The sequence below is a fragment of the Chlorocebus sabaeus genome, chromosome 14 (genome assembly GCF_047675955.1).
Source record: "Chlorocebus sabaeus isolate Y175 chromosome 14, mChlSab1.0.hap1, whole genome shotgun sequence".
In the NCBI taxonomy this organism is placed as follows: domain Eukaryota; kingdom Metazoa; phylum Chordata; class Mammalia; order Primates; family Cercopithecidae; genus Chlorocebus; species Chlorocebus sabaeus.
In genome coordinates this window covers 39,295,778-39,314,361 of record NC_132917.1, presented here as the reverse complement: position 1 = coordinate 39,314,361, position 18,584 = coordinate 39,295,778, and the positions used below count along the sequence as shown (strand labels likewise).

The 18,584-nt window shown below is 40.8% G+C and overlaps 1 long non-coding RNA gene across 1 annotated transcript in view; it reads right to left on the bottom strand.

The window, feature by feature from the left end:
* The window catches only part of LOC119627219 (uncharacterized), a 165,892-nt gene that overhangs the window by 75,076 nt on the left and 72,232 nt on the right, over nucleotides 1-18,584 (bottom strand). Inside the window, exons 4-5 of the long non-coding RNA XR_012095268.1 lie at nucleotides 6,248-6,363; nucleotides 1,861-2,066 (exon numbers count right to left, since the gene is read on the bottom strand). This is a non-coding gene — a long non-coding RNA (uncharacterized lncRNA). The remainder of the gene's footprint in view (nucleotides 1-1,860; nucleotides 2,067-6,247; nucleotides 6,364-18,584) is intronic.

Genomic DNA, 18,584 nt, shown 5'->3' with positions numbered 1-18,584 from the left:
AATAACTGGGGGGATGCCTCTGAGGGGAAGGTGGTGGAAGTTTAGCATAAACCTATAGAGTTTAGAACCACTGTAAATGGAAGCATCAAAATGAGTGTGTCCAAATGTGTACTCACAAGCTGGTTACACCATGAAATAAAGATATTTTTTCATTTCTATTTCTGATGGTCAGAGGTTTCTGTGACCTGCACCAGATACTCTGATATCCTCCAGGGGATTGGTACATTCCACCTTTTTTAAGACCTGGTTTTCTTCAGATTTTATGGGTGATTACAAAATGAAGCTACTTTCCCAACCTGGGCATATATTGCAACAAAGTCTGAAGATAAAGTTATGGAATGAAAGTCTGGAGCTCAGAGGGATAACTTAGGAGCTCTTACCCAGCTACTTGCCTTGTCTATTTATGGTGGAATAGTATAGAGATGGTAGTTCAGGCACTATTTTACCTCACGTAGGATACAGATTGCATTAGAGTCTTATTTCAAGAAACAAAATACAACCAGAAATATCATGGACCAGGTTACAGAAAACAAACATAATGTGCTTTACTGAACTAGTTTTTTTGTTACATCTTTTTGCTATTCGATTCCTACATCTTATTCCTTTTTGGTCTATCCTTTAGGGGAATGCTGTATAAACTATTTTTAAGTGCACAGTTTAACAATTTGATAATAGCTAGTAAAGTTGAAGAAAAGCCAATCTTGTAACCCAGCAATTCCGCTCTTAAATATATACCCTGTAGAAAAAAACCTTACACCTGGGCCTGAAGAGATCTCACAAGTATTGCAGCATTGTTTATAGTAGGAAAAAACATGTTCATAACAGAGTAAAGTTAAATAAAGTTGAGGTTAGTCATATAAAGCAATTCAATGCAGCAGTTAAAACAATTGTACTAGACCTATTAGTATCAGCATGGATAAATCCCAACAAAAAATGTAAAAAAGTTGTAAAAGAATACATATAAAATATACCACATAGGTTAATATTAAAAACCTACCCCCAAAGAGTACTGCATATTATTTCTGCATATATATAAGGTAATTTTAATGAACAAGAAAGATAAATTCTAACCTTATGATATCAGCTCCCTCTGGAAAGGAAGATAAATAAATAAAACAATGTGATAAAAGAATGGAGATTTAGCTATACTGCAACATTTTGTTTCAAAAGAAGGAAGGGAGGGAAGAAAAGAGCGAGAGAGGGAAAAAGGAAGAAAAAAAAGAGAACCAATGCTAATATGACTCTGGGTAGTCGGTACATGAGTGTAAATTATATTTTGCAGTTTTCCTGTATGTTCAAACTATTTCATTTTTTTTTTTTAATTTAAAAACAATGGGGCCGGGCACAGTGACTCACACCTGTAATCCCACCACTTTGGGAGGCTGAGGCAGGAGGATCACTGGTCAGGAGTTTGAGACCAGCCTGGCCAACATGGTGAAACTCCATCTCTACTAAAAATACACAAATTAGCTGGGCGTGGTAGGACATGCCTGTAATCCCAGCTACTTGGGAGGGTGCCACTGTACTCCAACCTAGGCAACAGAGTGAGACTCTGTCTAAAAAAAAAAAAAAAAAAAAAAAAGATGGACAGCTCGCCAGCAAAGGGATTTTACCCCTCTTGGGTGGTACCTATTTTATAGGAACTTCCTGGGTTTAGTGACTGAGATACAGGTAAGTATATTCGAGATTAAATGCTAATACTCACCTTCCCTCATCCCCACACAAACTACTATTCCTTGCTATTATATACATGCATCAGCTTGGTCTCTGCCAGATAACACTAGCCCCAGGAGACAGAATAAGAGGGAAAGGGGAAAAAACATGAAACCAAACCCTTGTAAGACATGAAGAAACACTTACTCTGTTACAGCCCACTTTGGAATGCTCTGTGTTTCTGTCACCTCGAGCATTCTGATTCATTCTGAGGATCTCCTCCAGATACAACTCATTTAGCCAGCCGACAGGAGGAACAATTACTGCTGGCTTAAAAGATCGGTTGATTTCTCTGGCGTCTATTTGCCTGCAGTTCTGGCTCTCTGACAAATCAAGTCAGATCAATTTGTACCCTAAAGAGTAAATGGGAGGATGTGATTATTTTCTGGTTCAATAGAAAAGCATTTCATTTCAAAGGGCTGCTGCATAGCATTTTTGAGAGTCACAAGGAATGAATCAGGTCCCTAGAGAACAAATGATGGGTTCTCAGGAGAACAGCTGGCTTCACTTCTCACCTATGCTTTAGGAACTGAGGCGGGATGTGGGGATGAACAGAAAGCACACTCCACTGAGAGAAGCCTCTGCACATCCACATCTAAGGAATATTTTATTTGTCTCTTCAGAAGCAGTCTTCTAAAGTTAGAAAACATGCAAAAAATTCAGGAAGATGGACACCTAATTCTACTGGTGACCACATCAAGATCTAGAAAATCACTTCTGAAAAGGAACCGACAAGCAGAAATAAACTTCTGAACAACAAGAGGGAAACAGAGGTGAGAAAATCATAGTTTGTTCCTTGACACTCTGCTGCTCTTTACCAACAGATTTGTCTCTTGAGACACAGCACGGCAGGAGAGGCCGCAGGAGAAAAGCCTTGGTGGGTTCCAGGCTCCTTTTACTGAGGCTGCCCCTCTGGAATCTGCCTTCTCAGATGCCGTCTAACCACTGAACTCAATCTTCAGGGTCAGGTCCACCCCCATTCCTCTGCCTCACAGACATTACAGTTGATACGCAGGAGCTGGAAATAATGTCGTGGAAACACATGGGCTTTGGAGACAGGCTGCTCGGGTTCATTCTCAGCTCTGTGGTTTATTAGTTTTAAGACCTCAACAAACCACTTAAGCTTCGATTTCCTCAGCTGTCAAACAAGAACAGACCTAGTACCTTCCTTACAGGGTGGTTATTAAGGGACATGATGGATACAAAGCTCTTAATGCAGCACCTGGTCCAGATTGAGCATTCCACAGATGTTCCTGATGATGGCTGTTATTGTCTTCTGCCCTCGAAATGTGATGCTATTTGGTTACTTGTGAAAGACCTGGAGATTTTTAAACTCAAATTTTAGTGAGAATATGTCCCCTGCATGAACATCGGATATATCTATGCTAATAGGCCTTGTCCTTAGAGGTGAACCAAAGGCTTTCTCTGAGTCATTCCCCTCTATCATGAAATTGGCATCCTTTCCTATACTGATCTCTATGGCAATCATATTACTCTTGCTCCCATCTCTACAACACTCTATATGAGGTAAATTTATTCATGAGCACTATAGTGCAGCAACGGCCAAGAAGTCAGAAGGCAAGAGTTCTGGCTCTTTCCATGGCAACAACCAGTTATGTGAGTGTAAGTGATTTATTTATCATTTCTGCCTTTTGATTTCTTCACCTATAAAGTGAGGATCATTTTTCATGCTCTATTTACTTCATCAGGCTATGAAAAACTGAAAAAAGGAAAATGAGGGAATAGACCAATGAAACAGAATAGAGACCCCAGAATAAATCCACACACTTGCAGCCAACTCATTTTCAACAAAGGTGGCAAGAACATCCCTTGGGGAAAGGACGGTCTCTTTAATAAATGGTTCTGGGAAAACTGAAAGGCACATGCAAAAGAATGAAGCTAGATCCCCATCTTTCTCCATGTATACAAGTCAACTCAAAATGGATTAAAGGCTAAAATGTAAGACCTGAAACTATAGAACTACTAGAAGAAAACATTGGAGAAATGCTCCAGGACACTGGTCTGGGCAAAGATTTTTTGCATAAGACCTCAAAAGCACAGGCAAGTAAAGCAAAAACAGACAAATGGGATTATATCAAGCTAAAAAGTTTCTGCCACAGCAAAGGAAACAGTCAACAAAGTGAAAAGACAACCCACAGAATGGAGAAAATATTTGCAAACAATCTCTCCTATAAAAGGTTAATAACCAGAACATTTAAGGCACTCAAACAAATCAATAGCAAAAAGCAAAAACAAACACTCTGATTTTAAAATAGTCAAAAGACCCAAATAAACATTTCTCAAAAGAAGACATACAAATGGTGTTATAAACAACAGAAAATGAACTAAGACAAAAAAAGGAAAAAAAATTTTTTAAGTAAAAAATAAGAAGACATACAAATAGCCAACAGGTATATAAAAAAATGCCCAACACCGTTAATCATCAGGGAAATGTAAATCAAAACCACAGTGAGATATCATCTTATCCCAATTAGAATGGCTATTACTGGCCGGGTGTGGTGGCTCACACCTGTAATTCCAGCACTTTGGGAGGCTGAGGCGGGTGGATCACAAAGTCAGGAGATCGAGATCACGGTGAAACTCCGTCTCTACTAAAAACACAAAAAAATAAAATTAGCTGGGCGTGGTGGCGGGCGCCTGTAGTCCCAGCTACTCAGGAGGCTGAGGCAGGAGAACGGCATGAACCTGGGACGCTGGAGCTTGCAGTGAGCCGAGATCACGCCACTGCACTCCAGCCTGGGGACAGAGCGAGACTCCATCTCAAAAAAAAAAAAAAAAAAAAGAATGGCTATTACTAAAAAAACAAAACAAAACAAAACCAAAAAACAGATGCTGGCAAGTGTGTGGAGAAAGGGGAATGCTCATACATTGTGAGTGGGAAGGCAAATTAGTATGGTCATTATGGAAAATGGTATGAAGGTTCCTCAAAAAATTTAAAATAGAACATATGATACAGTAATTTGACTGCTGGATACATATTTTTAAAAAGTAAATCAGTATATCAAAGAAACATCTGTACACTCATGATTATTGCAGCACTATTCACAATAGCAAAGATATAGAATCAGCCTTTGTGTCCATCAATGGATGAATGGAAAAAGAAAATGTGGTGTATATACACAATGGAATGTTATTCAGCCATTAAAAAAGAATGAGATCTTGTCATTTGCAGCAACATGGATGGAACTGGAAGATCTTATGTTACGGGAAATAAGCCAGGCACAGAAAGACAAATATTGCCTGTTCTCATTCACATGTGGGAGCTAAAAACTGGATCTCATGGAGATAGAGAGTAAAACTGTGGTTATGAGTGGTTGAGAAAGGAAGTAGGGAGAGGGGAACAAGAGAACCCGGTTAAGTGCACAGAAATAAAGTTAGATAGAAAAAATATGTTATAACATTCAATAGTACACTAGGGAAATTATAGTTAACAATAATTTATTGTATATCTCAAAAAAGCTAAAAGAAAAACATTGTAATGTTCCCAACACAAAGAAAGATAAATGAAGTGATGGATATCCCAATTACCCTGATTTGTTCATTACACATTGTATACATATGTCAAAATATCACATGTGCCCCCAAAATATGCAAAACTATTATATATCAATAGAAATCAGGACATTAATATTGATATAATTTTTTTCTTTTGAGACTGAGTCTCACTCTGTCGCCAGGCAGGAGTACAGTGGCGCAACCTTGGCTCACTACAACCTCCGCCTCCCAGGTTCAAGCAATTAATCTGCCTCAGCTTCCTGAGTGGCTAGGATTACAGGCACATGCCACCACGCCCAGCTAATTTTTGGGCTTTTAGTAGAGATGGGTTTTCACCATGTTAGTCAGAATGGTCTCGATCTCTTGACCTCATGATCTGCCCACCTCGGCCTCCCAAAGTGCTGGGATTACAGGCGTGAGCCACCGCGCCCGGTCAATATTGATAGAATTTTTAAAAGAAGGCGAAGGTAATGTTGATTTGAAAAGGGTAAGGAGGAAATGCAAGAGATCATTGTTGGTTGGTGATCTTTATTCCGACATCTGCAGGTCCTTGAAGGCATGAACACAGAAGACTCTAAAATAATCCCACCCAGAATGTAGCAACAATGCCTACGTAATGGTGCTCTGACAAGCCTCCTATAATACAAGCCACACTTCATACAAGCCACACTGGGGACTTTATGAATATTGTTAATAATAGTAGATACATGAGTTAAAGTTTAAAAGTGTTTAACATAAATGACAGCAAAGTCAACACCTTCCATCTTGAAATTAGAAACTGACCACGATCAATTCCTGGTTGGTTCATTTACAGCATTTGTATTTGACTTTTCAACACTTTATTTTCATAAAGAAATACTGAGCCAGGCATGGTGACTCACGTCTGTAATCCCAGCACTTTGGGAGGCCAGGTGGGTGGATTACTTGAGGTCAGGAGTTTGAGACCAGCCTGACCAACAAGGTGAAACCCCCATCTCTACTAAAAATACAAAAATCAGTCGGGCGTGTTGGCACATACCTGTAATCCCAGCTACTTGGGAGGCTGAAGCGAGAGAATCACTTGCCCCAGGGAGCAGAGGTTGCAGTGAGCTGAGATCATGCTGTGCACTCCAGTCTGGGCAACAGAGCAAGACTCTGTCTCAAAAAAAAAGAAAGAAAGAAAAGAAATACTAAGGGACAAATTTTAGGGTTGTTTAATTTTTAAAATATAACTGTAATGTAAATTATTAATAACTTTGTGCTTTCTGGATATATGTTAAAAGTATAAAACCGGGCTGGGCATGGTGGCTTATGTCTGTAATCCCAGCACTTTGGGAGACTGAAGTGGGAGGATTCCTTCAGACTAGGAGTTCAAGATCAGCCTAGGCAATGTGGCAAGGACACTTCTCTACAAAAAAAAAAAAACTTTATTTAGCTGGGTAAGGCAATATGTGCTTATCAGTCCCAGCTCTTTGGGAGGCTGTGGTGGGAGGATCTCCTGAGCCCAGCAGTTCAAGTCTGCAGGGAGCTATGATTGTGCCATTGCATTCCAGCCTGGGCAACAGAGTGAGGCTCTGTCTCTAAAAGAAAAAAAAGTCACACCGGGATCAGTGGCTCACACCTGTAATCCCAGCACTTTGGGAGGCCAAGGCGGGCTGATGACAAGGTCAGGAGTTCAAGACCAGCCTGGCCAATGTGGTGAAACCCCATCTCTATTAAAAATACAAAAATTAGCTGGGCGTGGTGGCACACGCCTGTAGTCCCAGCTACTTGGGAGGCTGAGGCAGGAGAATTGCTTGAACCCGGGAGGCGGAGGTTGCAGTGAGCCAAGATCAGGCCACTGTACTCCAGCCTGAGTGACATAGCAAGACTCTGCCATCTCAAAATACATATATATATAGGAAATGGCTGTCACGAACATTTTCTTTGTGTTTCTGTTAAGACTGGGCTAACACCTACTGTCATCGTTATCTGCTGCACAGTCCCAACAGAAATGATGCTCACAAAGTAAATTGTAAATAGTTTATTTGCAACAAGCATTTCCTGCTGCTAAAGACTTATGAGCACCCTGTTTCATATCCTTGAGCAATTTGGAGATGATTAATCACCACTCCTGCTTAGAAGATGCAAATATAGGCAACTAGGGAAAAATGTACTTATTGATATTAATGGAATTTATTTCAGATCTTTTTAAAGTATGCCATCTCCCCAGTTATGGTGAGACCAGAACTCTCCAGCCCTTTTGTTCCACTGAAATTACTGTCTTTACCTTCATGTCTTTGTTCCTACTATTTCCTCAGTCTAGATTCCCTCTCCCCTCCACTATTTCTATATCCATCAAACCCTATGCCACCTATTTTGTGATGCTGCCCTCCTGCCCCAGCCCCAATTCAAATGATTCTCCCCTCTTCCATGCTTTCACAACTATATACAGTTGCCCCTCAGTTTGCGTGGGGAATTGGTTCCAGGACTCCCTGCAGATACCAAAATCCATGGATGCTCAAGTTCCTTTTATAAAATGCTGTAGTGTCAGAGGTGTTTGAACCAGAGCAACTCCATCTTGAATAGGGACTGGGTAAAATAAGGCTGAGACCTACTGGACTGCATTCCCAGTAGGTTAGACATTCTAAGTCACAGGATGAGCTAGGAGGTTGGCACAAGACACAGGTCACAAAGACCTTGCTGATAAAACAGGAAAATAGGTTGCGGTAAAGAAGCTGGCTAAAACCCACCAAAACCAAGATGGTGATGAAAGTGACTTCTGGTTGTCCTCACTGTTCATTATATGCTAATTATAATGCATTAGCATGCTAAAAGACACTTCCACCAGCTCCATGACAATTTACAGATGCCCTGGCAATGTCCAGAAGTTACCTTATATGATCTAAAAAGGTCAGGAACCCTCAGTTCTGGGAACTGCCCACCCCTTTGCCAGAAATCTCATGAATAATCCACCTATTGTTTAGCATATAATCAAGAAATAACGATAAGTATAATAAGTGAAGAGCTCAAGCCACTGCTCTGTCTTTGGAGTAGCCATTCTTTTATTCCTTCACTTTCTTAATAAACTTGCTTTCACTTTACTCTATGAATTTGCCCTGAATTCTTTTTTGCACGAGGTCCAAGAGCCCTCTCTTGGCGTCTGAATCAGGACCTCTTCCCGGTAACAGTAGTATTTGCATGTAACCTACACACCTCTTCTCATATACTTTAAATCATCTCTAGATTACTTATAATAGCTAATATAATATAAATGCTATGGAAATAATTGCTATCCTGTATTGTTTAGGGAATAACAACAAGGAAAAAGTCTATACATGGTCAGTACAGATGCAACCAACCATTTTTTCCCCAGATATTTTGGATCCACAGTTGATTGAATCCATGGATGTGGAATCCATGGTTATGGAACCCATGGATGTGGAGGGCTGACTATATCTATATCTAGGCATAATGTTTAGGTCCTTCTGCTTTGCTTTTTAATTTTTTGTCTCACATAGAATTTTTTGTTTCTTTAGGACTGTGACCAACATTACATATTTTTCTCCCTCTCTCAATACACAGACAAACACAGCACACATGAGGCTTTGCACATAGTAAACACACAGTAAATATTAATTGACATATAATAACAGCCATAATTCAGTCATTCAATAAGCATCTATTAAGTATTTCTATGTGATAGGATTGTGCCAGACCCTGAAATTGGAAGTGGATAACAAGAATAAATAGGACACGGTTTAATGAAGGAGACAGCCATGCCAATAACATTACAATACATTGTGATAAATACTCTGATAAAAATATGCAAAGTAGTGTGGGAGCACAAAGGAGGGAGAAACTAACTTTGCCAGGGGGAGTTCAAACAGGCTGCACAGAAAAGGCGAGCTCCAACCTTCAATTTCGAGGATGACAAGACTCACCAGGTAGCAGGGGTGTGGTGGGTGTGGAAGGCCTTAAAACAAAAGGGAGTCATTTCCAAAAAACCACAGAGAATGATAAGGGGGAGGCCTACATTCGGAGCATTGGCATGCAGTGGTGAGTACAGGGAGATAAGGCTGGAGAGAGAGGGAACCAGATTGTGAAATGTTTTAAATGCCAGGCTGAGGAGCTTCACGTTGACCCAGCAGGCAGGAGATCCATCTCAGGTTTTGCAACAGGAGAAAAAGTAGGTCAGACCTGGGTTTGAGAATGATCATACTGGTGGCTGGCAGCTCAATTGGCCACAGCATTTGGCCCTTGTTTCTATATTCTGCCCCTGGCACTGGTGTTTCACTGCTCTCTGGAGAATTTCAAGCAAAGAATGATGAGTTCCCAGGAACAGTTAATTCCCTTTACCGCTTCAGACCAAAGCAATCACACTCTCAGAATACAAATTTCCTTTTGCATACTTTCATGTAGGCAATCACAGTAAAAATAAATGCTGTTAATTAGTGTTGGTCTAAAAGACTAACAGCATTTAATTTCTCCCTTCATGAAATAGTATTGTTTTTATAAGGAGTCAGAGAGGAAGAGAATGGGGGCAAGCAAAATATATGAATAAAGCAATCACGGTAGTTTAATTAAGTGAAAGTCTGCCAGCTGCTGGGAATAAGACCCCACAGCCTTATTTTGTTTGTATTTCAAATTATTCTTTCTAAAAAAGGAGAAGAATCGTGCCTAGTAGTAATCTTCCTACCCCCTTTACACACACACACACAAACTTTTAGGCAATCCAGATCTAAATGGAATTGTTTTTCAGGCCAACAGTGAGAAGCAGTGGGAGCAGCTGGTAGTGGCCCTCTGAACCTTGCTAACAGCACCTAAAGTACTTTACAGATCCTGCAGGGAGTATGGAGAATGTCCTCAAGTTACCCAGAATGAAAAGAGAGGTGTAGGGGATGGAGAATGCTCTAACTCTCAATCTGGTTCTACCACCCTTTAGCTAGTCCTATAGAGCAGGGAGGGGCCCTTCTATAAACTGAGAACACTAATTTCTCAAATACCATGCTCTGTTTTTCAGGACCATGACCTTTAGCAGACCAGGATACAAAGATCTCATTCCAAATAGCCGCTGTTTCCTTTTACCAGGGAGAAACAATTAGCCTGTTCATTTCAACTACTGACTTATCTCTAGCCAGTGAGTGCGACAGTTCAAGTTTGGATTTGGAAGTCAGACCTCCTAGGTTCTGATCTTTGATCCATAAGCTTCTCTGTGATTTGGGGCAAATTATGTAACCTTTCTTGGCCTGAGTCCCCATCTGTAGATGAAAGTAAAGGAATCATCTACATCAAAAGTTGTGAAGATGAAATTAAACAATGAGTATGTCTGGTATAGAAATGAGGACTTTGTAAATATTAGCATCATCAGCAAATGTCAACAAATCTAATGACCTACTCACTCTTACCTAGGAATACTAATTAGTGTGAATTGGTTTACCACATTGCCTTTAGACTTTGGGTCATAAAGCAGTCAAAGAACACCAAACCCAACGTTTGTACTCTGTAGTCTTCAAGGAGGAAACTGAAGCTCAGTGATCTGCCCTTAAGCCCCTGCCTCTTTAGTGGCCAAGCTGAGACCGGAGCCCACGGTTCCAAGTTCCAATTAAGTGCCCTTTCCACCATGGCATGCTTTCCTCTGTGAGAAAAAGAAGGTGGAACCACAGAAGGTCACAGAGTGCCTAAGAAGCTCATGGTCAGTTACATACCCAGCTCCTAGACAGTGCTTGATTTAGGGTTGGAGTGGCCAACTGCCTGAGTTTGCCCCAAACTGAGGGGTTTCCTGGGATGTAGAACTTTCAGTCCTAAAGCCAGGGCAGTCCCAGGTCAGATAGACAGTTGGTCACTTTCTTAGTTCGTTTATGCTGCTATAACAGAATACCACAGACTGAGTAATTTATAAAGAACAAAAATGTATTTCTCCCAGTTCTGAAGACTGGGATCAAGGTACCAGCTGGTTCTGTTGTCTGGTGACGGCAGTTCTATGCTTCCAAGATGGCACCTTGTTGGCCCATCCTCCAGAAAAAAGGAACACTGTGTCTTCCCAGGGACAAAGGGAGGAGAGTATTGAAATCCTTACATCAAGTCCTTTTATAAGGACATTTAATCCCACTGGTGAGAGCAGTCACCTCCTAAAGGCCATAGCTCTTCATACTGTCACACTGAAGATCAACATGAATTTTGGAGGGGACAATATCATTCAAACCATAGCAGTCCCCTTCCTGAGAGCAGACCCCCAATAAGTGTTTACTGAATGAGTAAACAAATGTCTCCTGAGTACCAATCAAGTCTATGTGAAAGCAGCTTGTTTATGCCGGGAAAGGGAGACACTTGAGGAGGCAGAAAAAGGAAGGATCTGGTCCTTTTTGTCAACAATGAGATACCTGATTTGCAAGAGAACTATACTTTCTTGATTAAAAGAGAAGCTTCTCAAAATGGATCCTTACTGAGAAAAGAAAAACTGAAAATTAAAGATGAGCAACAATCAACTTTAATGAATTATTTAACTTTATCTAAAGGATAAAGATAAAAATTTAACTTTATCTAAAGTAAAAAAGTCAAAAGCTTAGCCAATAAAACACAGCCACAACCCGGACGCAGTCTTGACCTGGTTCATTTTTCTTGGAGGCCTCATCTGAGATGGGGAATGAGGGCTCTCCCTTCAATGTGGGGAGAAGCAACTGCACCACTACAGGGCAAGGACATGCCCTGAGGCTGTACCTCCAAGTGCTGTCCGGAAAGAGAGACCCTGATAGAGAAGCCAGTTTTCAAGCCTGAAAGTGACACTGATGAGTGGTAGAAATGGAAGGACAGAAGAAAAATTGCAGTTAGCCAGCTGTTTTCAAAATAATTGAAGGATTCTTATTCAGTGAGTCATGGTCAGCCTAGAAAGACAGGAAGTACAGAGCTATATTTCAGGGCCCAAGAATTAGCTGTGCATAAATAGCTATCACTATCCCTCCCAAACAAAACGTTATTTCCATGAAATCTAGTGCTGCATTAAACTGGAAAAAAATGCCTTTCTGCCAAAATTTATGCAATATTGTGTCTTAGCAATATGGTCTTCGTTCAGTAGGTTAAACTCCGAAGCATGCAGAAGATATTTGTTCCCTTTTTAATGACAATAGTTTATTGCGCAAACTCTGCCTGATGATGAGAGGTAATAACCATGCCCATAGTTAATTTTTCATTCCTTTTTTGGAAGTTTCCACTTCTATGGAAAACTTTTTCAGGTTACCTTGGGAAAATCACAGCCCTTCTCCAGACCTGTGTCTCCTCCTAACTTGGTGAATAAAAGAGCTCATTCCTGTTTTTCCAGTCTATTTTATGACAGTGTATTAATGGAAATATTTCACCTATGCTCTCAACACAGCACTGAAGTTCTGAAAAATCTTAGACTGTTCTTAGAACTTGTTCTTAAAACCTGTAATCGGCCAGGAGTGATGGTTCACACCTGTAATCCTGGCACTTTGGGAGGCCGAGGCAGGTGGATTGCTTGAGCCCAGGAGTTCACAACCAGCCTGGGAAACATGAGGAAACCCCATCTCTACCAAAAATACAAAAATTAGCCAGTCTTATAACCTGGTCTCTAAATAAATAAATAGATAAATAAATAAATAAAACCTGTAACAGACCCAGGGCAAGGTGAACGGGACAAGTTCCTTGAGCTCCCAGAAGCTGGGTTTAGAAGCCCCACAGACAGATTTGCCAGAATAAGCCAGACCAACCCTCCAACAACCAGATACATATTAAAGGGGCAGAGAGGTTGCCATCCACCTGGTCCTTATCCAGTAGCTTTCCAATTGTTTCTATTGCAAATCCATATACAAGTTATTCCTGCAGCTGGGCCAAAACCACTGCACTTGAAAGAATAAGGTCCATACTGTCCCATGATGAAACTTGGCAGCAAGTCTGGGATCTCCTTCCTCAACAGGGCTATGAGCATGGCAGCATGAAATCAACTAGCTAGGAATATACTAGCTGTTCATTCCCATTCCCATCCACAGAACACTTTTTCTGATCTGCCACTGCTGCTTCCCCTGCTGCTTACCTAAGTACGCTAAGCAGGGCCAGGTGTAGGCAAAATTTAACAATAGATGAAGTCTGCCTGAGAGATTCCTTCCATTTCTCTCTGAGTACCCTGGCATGATTTTGGCTATGCCAGTGACCTTCTACTGTCCCATGGTCAACAGGAGACCACAAACTGAGCACCCCAACTAGAATTGCCATTTCCATGGTATTATATTCTAGATGTTTCCCAACTGTTTCCTCTGTAGAATTACCACTCTCTGTCCCATTTTTTCGGGACCTTTATGGCCAAAAAGCTAATGAATCTTAGTTAATATAGATGCTAGAAAGGGATGCTGGTATAATATATTTGTACTTTAACTGTGACATTTGCTTTTGTAAAACAAAGAAATTATATAATAGTGGAACCAATATCTCATCCAAAATGTTTTTTTTTTTTTTTTTAGACAGTTTCAATCTTGTCACCCAGGCTGTAGAGCAATGGCACCATCTCGGCTCACTGCAACTTCTGCCTCCCAGGTTCAAGTGATTCTCCTGCCTCAGCCTCCCGAAGTAGCTGCGATTACAGGCACCCGCCACCATGCCCAGCTAATTTTTTTGTATTTTTAGTTGAGACGGGGTTTCACCATGTTGGCCAGGCTGGTCTGGAACTCCTGACCTCAGGTGATCCACCTGCCTCAGCCTCCCAAAGTGCTGAGATTACAGGCGTGAGCCACCACGCCCGGCCAAAATGCTCTTCTAAAAGTAATAGAGCTGGGATTCAAAGTGGCCTGACTCTAGGTCGCGTTCTCCCACTGTTGCAAATAGATGGGGCCACACTCAAAGTTATATTTCTTAAAGATGTGGTAGCTGTTTTGATCTGATGTCCTCCAGCTTTTTCTAATAATGCCTTATTTTGAGACAGTCAGTTGAGCAAGAAAAGTCTGGTGACTCTTTGAACATTTTCTGGTGGAACTTCCTGGCTCTCTCTAGGAGATCCATGATATAAAATAGGACATTGCTTTAATTGCCATTAACCTGAGAGTTAGTCACTGCACTGAAAAAACTCTGAAAAAGAACAATCTTTCATATCTATTTGTGTATACTTTTCTACCTCACATGTTCCAGGATACAGACAGGCCTAAGGAATTCCAAAGACATTTCCAGCCAACTGAGCAGAACATTTCCCAGATTGCCAAGTGAAGCTGACGGATATTAGGACAATTTGAACAAATAATCATGGACAGATCATTCCTGGCTCCCTGAGCCATGATGGTAGAACATGATCATTCTGCTTTCTCCCCAGCTCCTCATGGCATTCACTCAGTCCAGAGTCCCAGCAGCTAGATACCAGGCTGATAATGTTGAGGATGCTCCCTTTTGTTTAAGTTGGGAAGAAATTTTGGCAACTTAGTGAGTATAGTTTTCATGAAAGAGAAAGCAGAAGCTGTCTTAAAAGAGTTTGGGGGAAAACAATCAGTAAGAAAGACACTGCTTCAATCAAGTTTTGTTTTAGCTTTGGTCTGGGGGATTTTTCCCTTTCTATATAAAGTCTCAATGAATATTTCTTAGGAAGAGGAGTAGAACACTGGGGTAAGTAATAGGGAAACCATTTGGTAACTGTTCCTTTTGTCTTTTTCTATCTCCTCTTCAGATTTTCTTCACTTCACTTTCATTACAGATAGAAAATTTATTTTATAAATCTAAAAAGAAAAAGAAATAGATAAACCAAAGTTTCTTAGTAGTTCTCCTTCAATAATTATGCAAACTAAGAGAATCCTGTGTAAGCTGACCATAAGTCAGAGCTAGGAAAGAATCAAACAGCTATCAGGTTTCATTATAAACTAAAAGTCTAAGAGCCAAGAGATTAAGACAAAATGGAAAGGGGGATGTCAGTGGGTTGCTGTGGTCATAAGCAAGCCAAAGGTGTAGAATCAAAAGATCAAATATTGCAAGAAAGAATGAACAGGTTTCATGGGTTAGGGTGGACTAAGGTCAGAAGCCAACTGGTCAGATCCATCCAGGGATTGCCAGTACAAAGTGGAGACCCTTCCACCATGTGTCCTCATCCTGGGTGAAAGGCTCTATTCCACACTATTTACAAATCCTACCTAAGTAAAAGCCAGGCTGGGAGGTTAACCTGATGATAAAATGGATATTTCTGATAAAGAAAAAAAGAAAAGGAAACAAAAAAATATTGAACTCATAGGCATGCCAAATACTTGACATAACACTTAGTCTTTACAATTCTTGGAGAGATAACATATGTTATGTTTTCTGGCTGCCTCACACCTTTTGTGCATCTTACTATGTTCGGGGAATTTCCCATCTTGTGAATTTTGCATCCTTAGAGTAAAGTCAGAAAATTTGCTTCCCTAGAGAGCTTGGTAGTTGGAACACAGGCATGACGCCCAGGATCTGCCACTAAGATGTACCCAACCTAGAAGTTAATTAGAAATAATTAGCCAGAGGAAGGACGTGATGCCTGGGACTCATTTGCTGACAAGGCTGGTAACAGACTCATCTAGTTTTCTGGGGAACCAGTTGTTGTAAGATCAGTTCCTGGTCCAGAAGTATCAGCACTGGCAGAGCTGCAGGAGAGTTTGAGGTCCCAGCAGCCATTTCATGCTCTGGGGAAAGCAGGGTCATCAGCTTCTTTATCAGGTCACTTCTGCAGTGTAGTGTCAGGCCTTGACCCCAGAAGCTTAGCCTCAAGCCTGCCTCTCCCAACTACTTTGTGCAGGCAATAATCTTTTAAATTAGCTCTTTATCTGTTTAATCAGCCATAGTCAGTTACTACTGCTTACAAGTAAGAACCCTGAGTGTTAAAAATAAATATTACTACTATGCCTTTTTACTAAAAAAAGAACAAAGTTGAAAGATGACAAGTTACCGGGCCCAACTGGCCCACCACAGTGGTGCCCACACATACCACTAGGGGAAACCCTGAGTGTTAAAAATAAATATTACTACTGTGCCTTTTTACTAAAAAAAGAACAAAGTTGAAAGATGACAAGTTACTGGGCCCAACTGGCCCACCACAGTGGTGCCCACACACACCACTAGGGGATCTAAAATCAGGCCTGTTCAGCCCACTGCTACCCCTGTCAGTACCCAGTCATCATCCAGGGGCCTGGGGATCACCCTGCCCTGAGTGCTGCCACCGACATTCATGTTCACCATCAGGAAGCCTGAAGACAAACCCACCCGACCTGCCGCCACTGCCCACATATGTCTCCTGGAGGACTAGGGACTGGCCTACTCAGCCTGCCACCAGCAGCAGCAGCAGCAGCAACAGCAGCAGCAGCAGCAGCAGCAGCACCCATCTATATGAGCTACCTGGGGGCCTGGGGTCGACTTAGCTCACTGCCAATGCCGCTAGCACCTGCATGTGATGCTTGGGGGCCTAAGGGTTAACTTTGCACTGCTACTGCCACTGCTGATGCCACACACAGAGCCTAGGGACCTGAGGACTTGCCCACCTAACAAACCCACTGATACCACTGCTGGCACCCAAGAAAGCCACCTGAGGCCCAAGAATCAGCTTGTGTGGATCCACTACAACTGGTGCCTTCATACACTACCTGGAAACCCAAGGACCAACACACCCAGCCCACCACCACCACTGGTGGCTGAGGACCAGCCCTCCTGGCATCCCTGTCCCTAGCAAAACTTTACCACAGCCTCCATTAACAACCATAGCCTAAGCTACTGTGGAACTTACAGACATCATTGACACTGATTGTAGCTGGCAAATCATATGAACACTACACTACTGCACCCACCCAGAATCAAAGCCAAAACACTGTACCCAACCAACACTATAGACACATCTACAGAAAAAGTCTTTCCCTCCAGAAGCTAATCCACAAAATTGGAAGAAGTAACTGTTACACTAGATGCACAGATACCAGTGTAAAGACCAAAAAAAAAAAAAAAAAAAAAACCATAAAAAAGAAACATGACATTTCCAAAGAAACACAATAATTTTCCAGCAACAGAATTCAATAAAAAGCAAATCATAAAAACCTGAAAAATAATTTAAAATAATGACGTTAAAGAAATTCAGTGAGATACAAGAGAACACAGATAAGTAATACAAAGAAATCAGAAAAACAATTCATGATCTGAATGAGAAGTTCAACAAAAAGATATCACAAAAACGAATCACACAAAAATCCTGGAACTGAATAATTCATTGAATGAAATAAAAAATATAATTGAGAGCTTTGACAATAGACTAACTCAAGCTGAAGTTTTTTAAAAACAGCCCAGTCAGATTAAAGAAAGAAAGAAAGCTTATGTGACAAATAGGAAATCATAAAGCAACCAACTATTCAAATTTTTGGAGTTTCAGAAAAGGAAGCAGACAAAAACATATAAAACTTATTTAATGATATAATAGCCTAAAACTTCTCCAGACTTGCTAGACAACTGGATACCTGGATACAAGAGGTTCAAAGGTTCCCAAACAAATTTAACCCAAAAAATTCTTCTCCAAGGCACATAATAGTCAAACTATGAAAAGTCATAGACAAAGAGAATTCTAAAAATAGCCAGAGAAAAGCATCAAGCAACATATAAGGAAATCCCCATCACAGTAACAACAGATTTCTCAGCAGAAACCTTACAGGACAGTAGAAAAAGGTATGGATGATATATTCAAAGTGCTGAAAGCAGTGGGGGGAGGGGGGAAAAAAACCTGTTAACCAAGAATACTATACCCAGCAAAGCTACTTTTCAAAAATGTAGGGAGAAATAAATGAGAGAATTCATTACCAGTAGACTGGCCCTACAAGAAATGCTTAAGGGAGTCCTACATCTTGAGGCAAAAGCATGATATCTACCATCATTAAAATACAAAAAAATTAAAAACTTGTTGGTAGAGCAGACACATAAATAAAAGAAAGGACTCAAATGTTACAACTACAAAAAACTACCAAACTGCAATGATAAACAATAACAGAAGAGAAGTAGACAAGATATACAAAACAACCAGAAAACAATTAACAGAATGACAAGAGTAAGTCCTCACCTATCAATAATAATCCTAAATATAAGCAAATTAAATTTCTCACCTAAAAGATATGGACTGGCTAACTGAATTTTAATGACCCACCTATATGCTGCCTACAAGAAACTCCTCTCACCTATAAAGAGATAGAGACTGAAAGTGAAGAAATGGAAAAAGATATCCTATGCAAACAGAAATCTAAAATGAACAGGAGTAGCTACACCTATGTCAGATAAAACAGACTTTAAGTCTAAAACTGCAAAGAGGCTAGCCACAAGGGCTCACACCTGTAATCCCAGCACTTTGGGAGGATGAGGAGGATGGATCCCTTGGGCCCAGGAGTTCAAGACCAGCATGAGCAATATGGCAAAACACC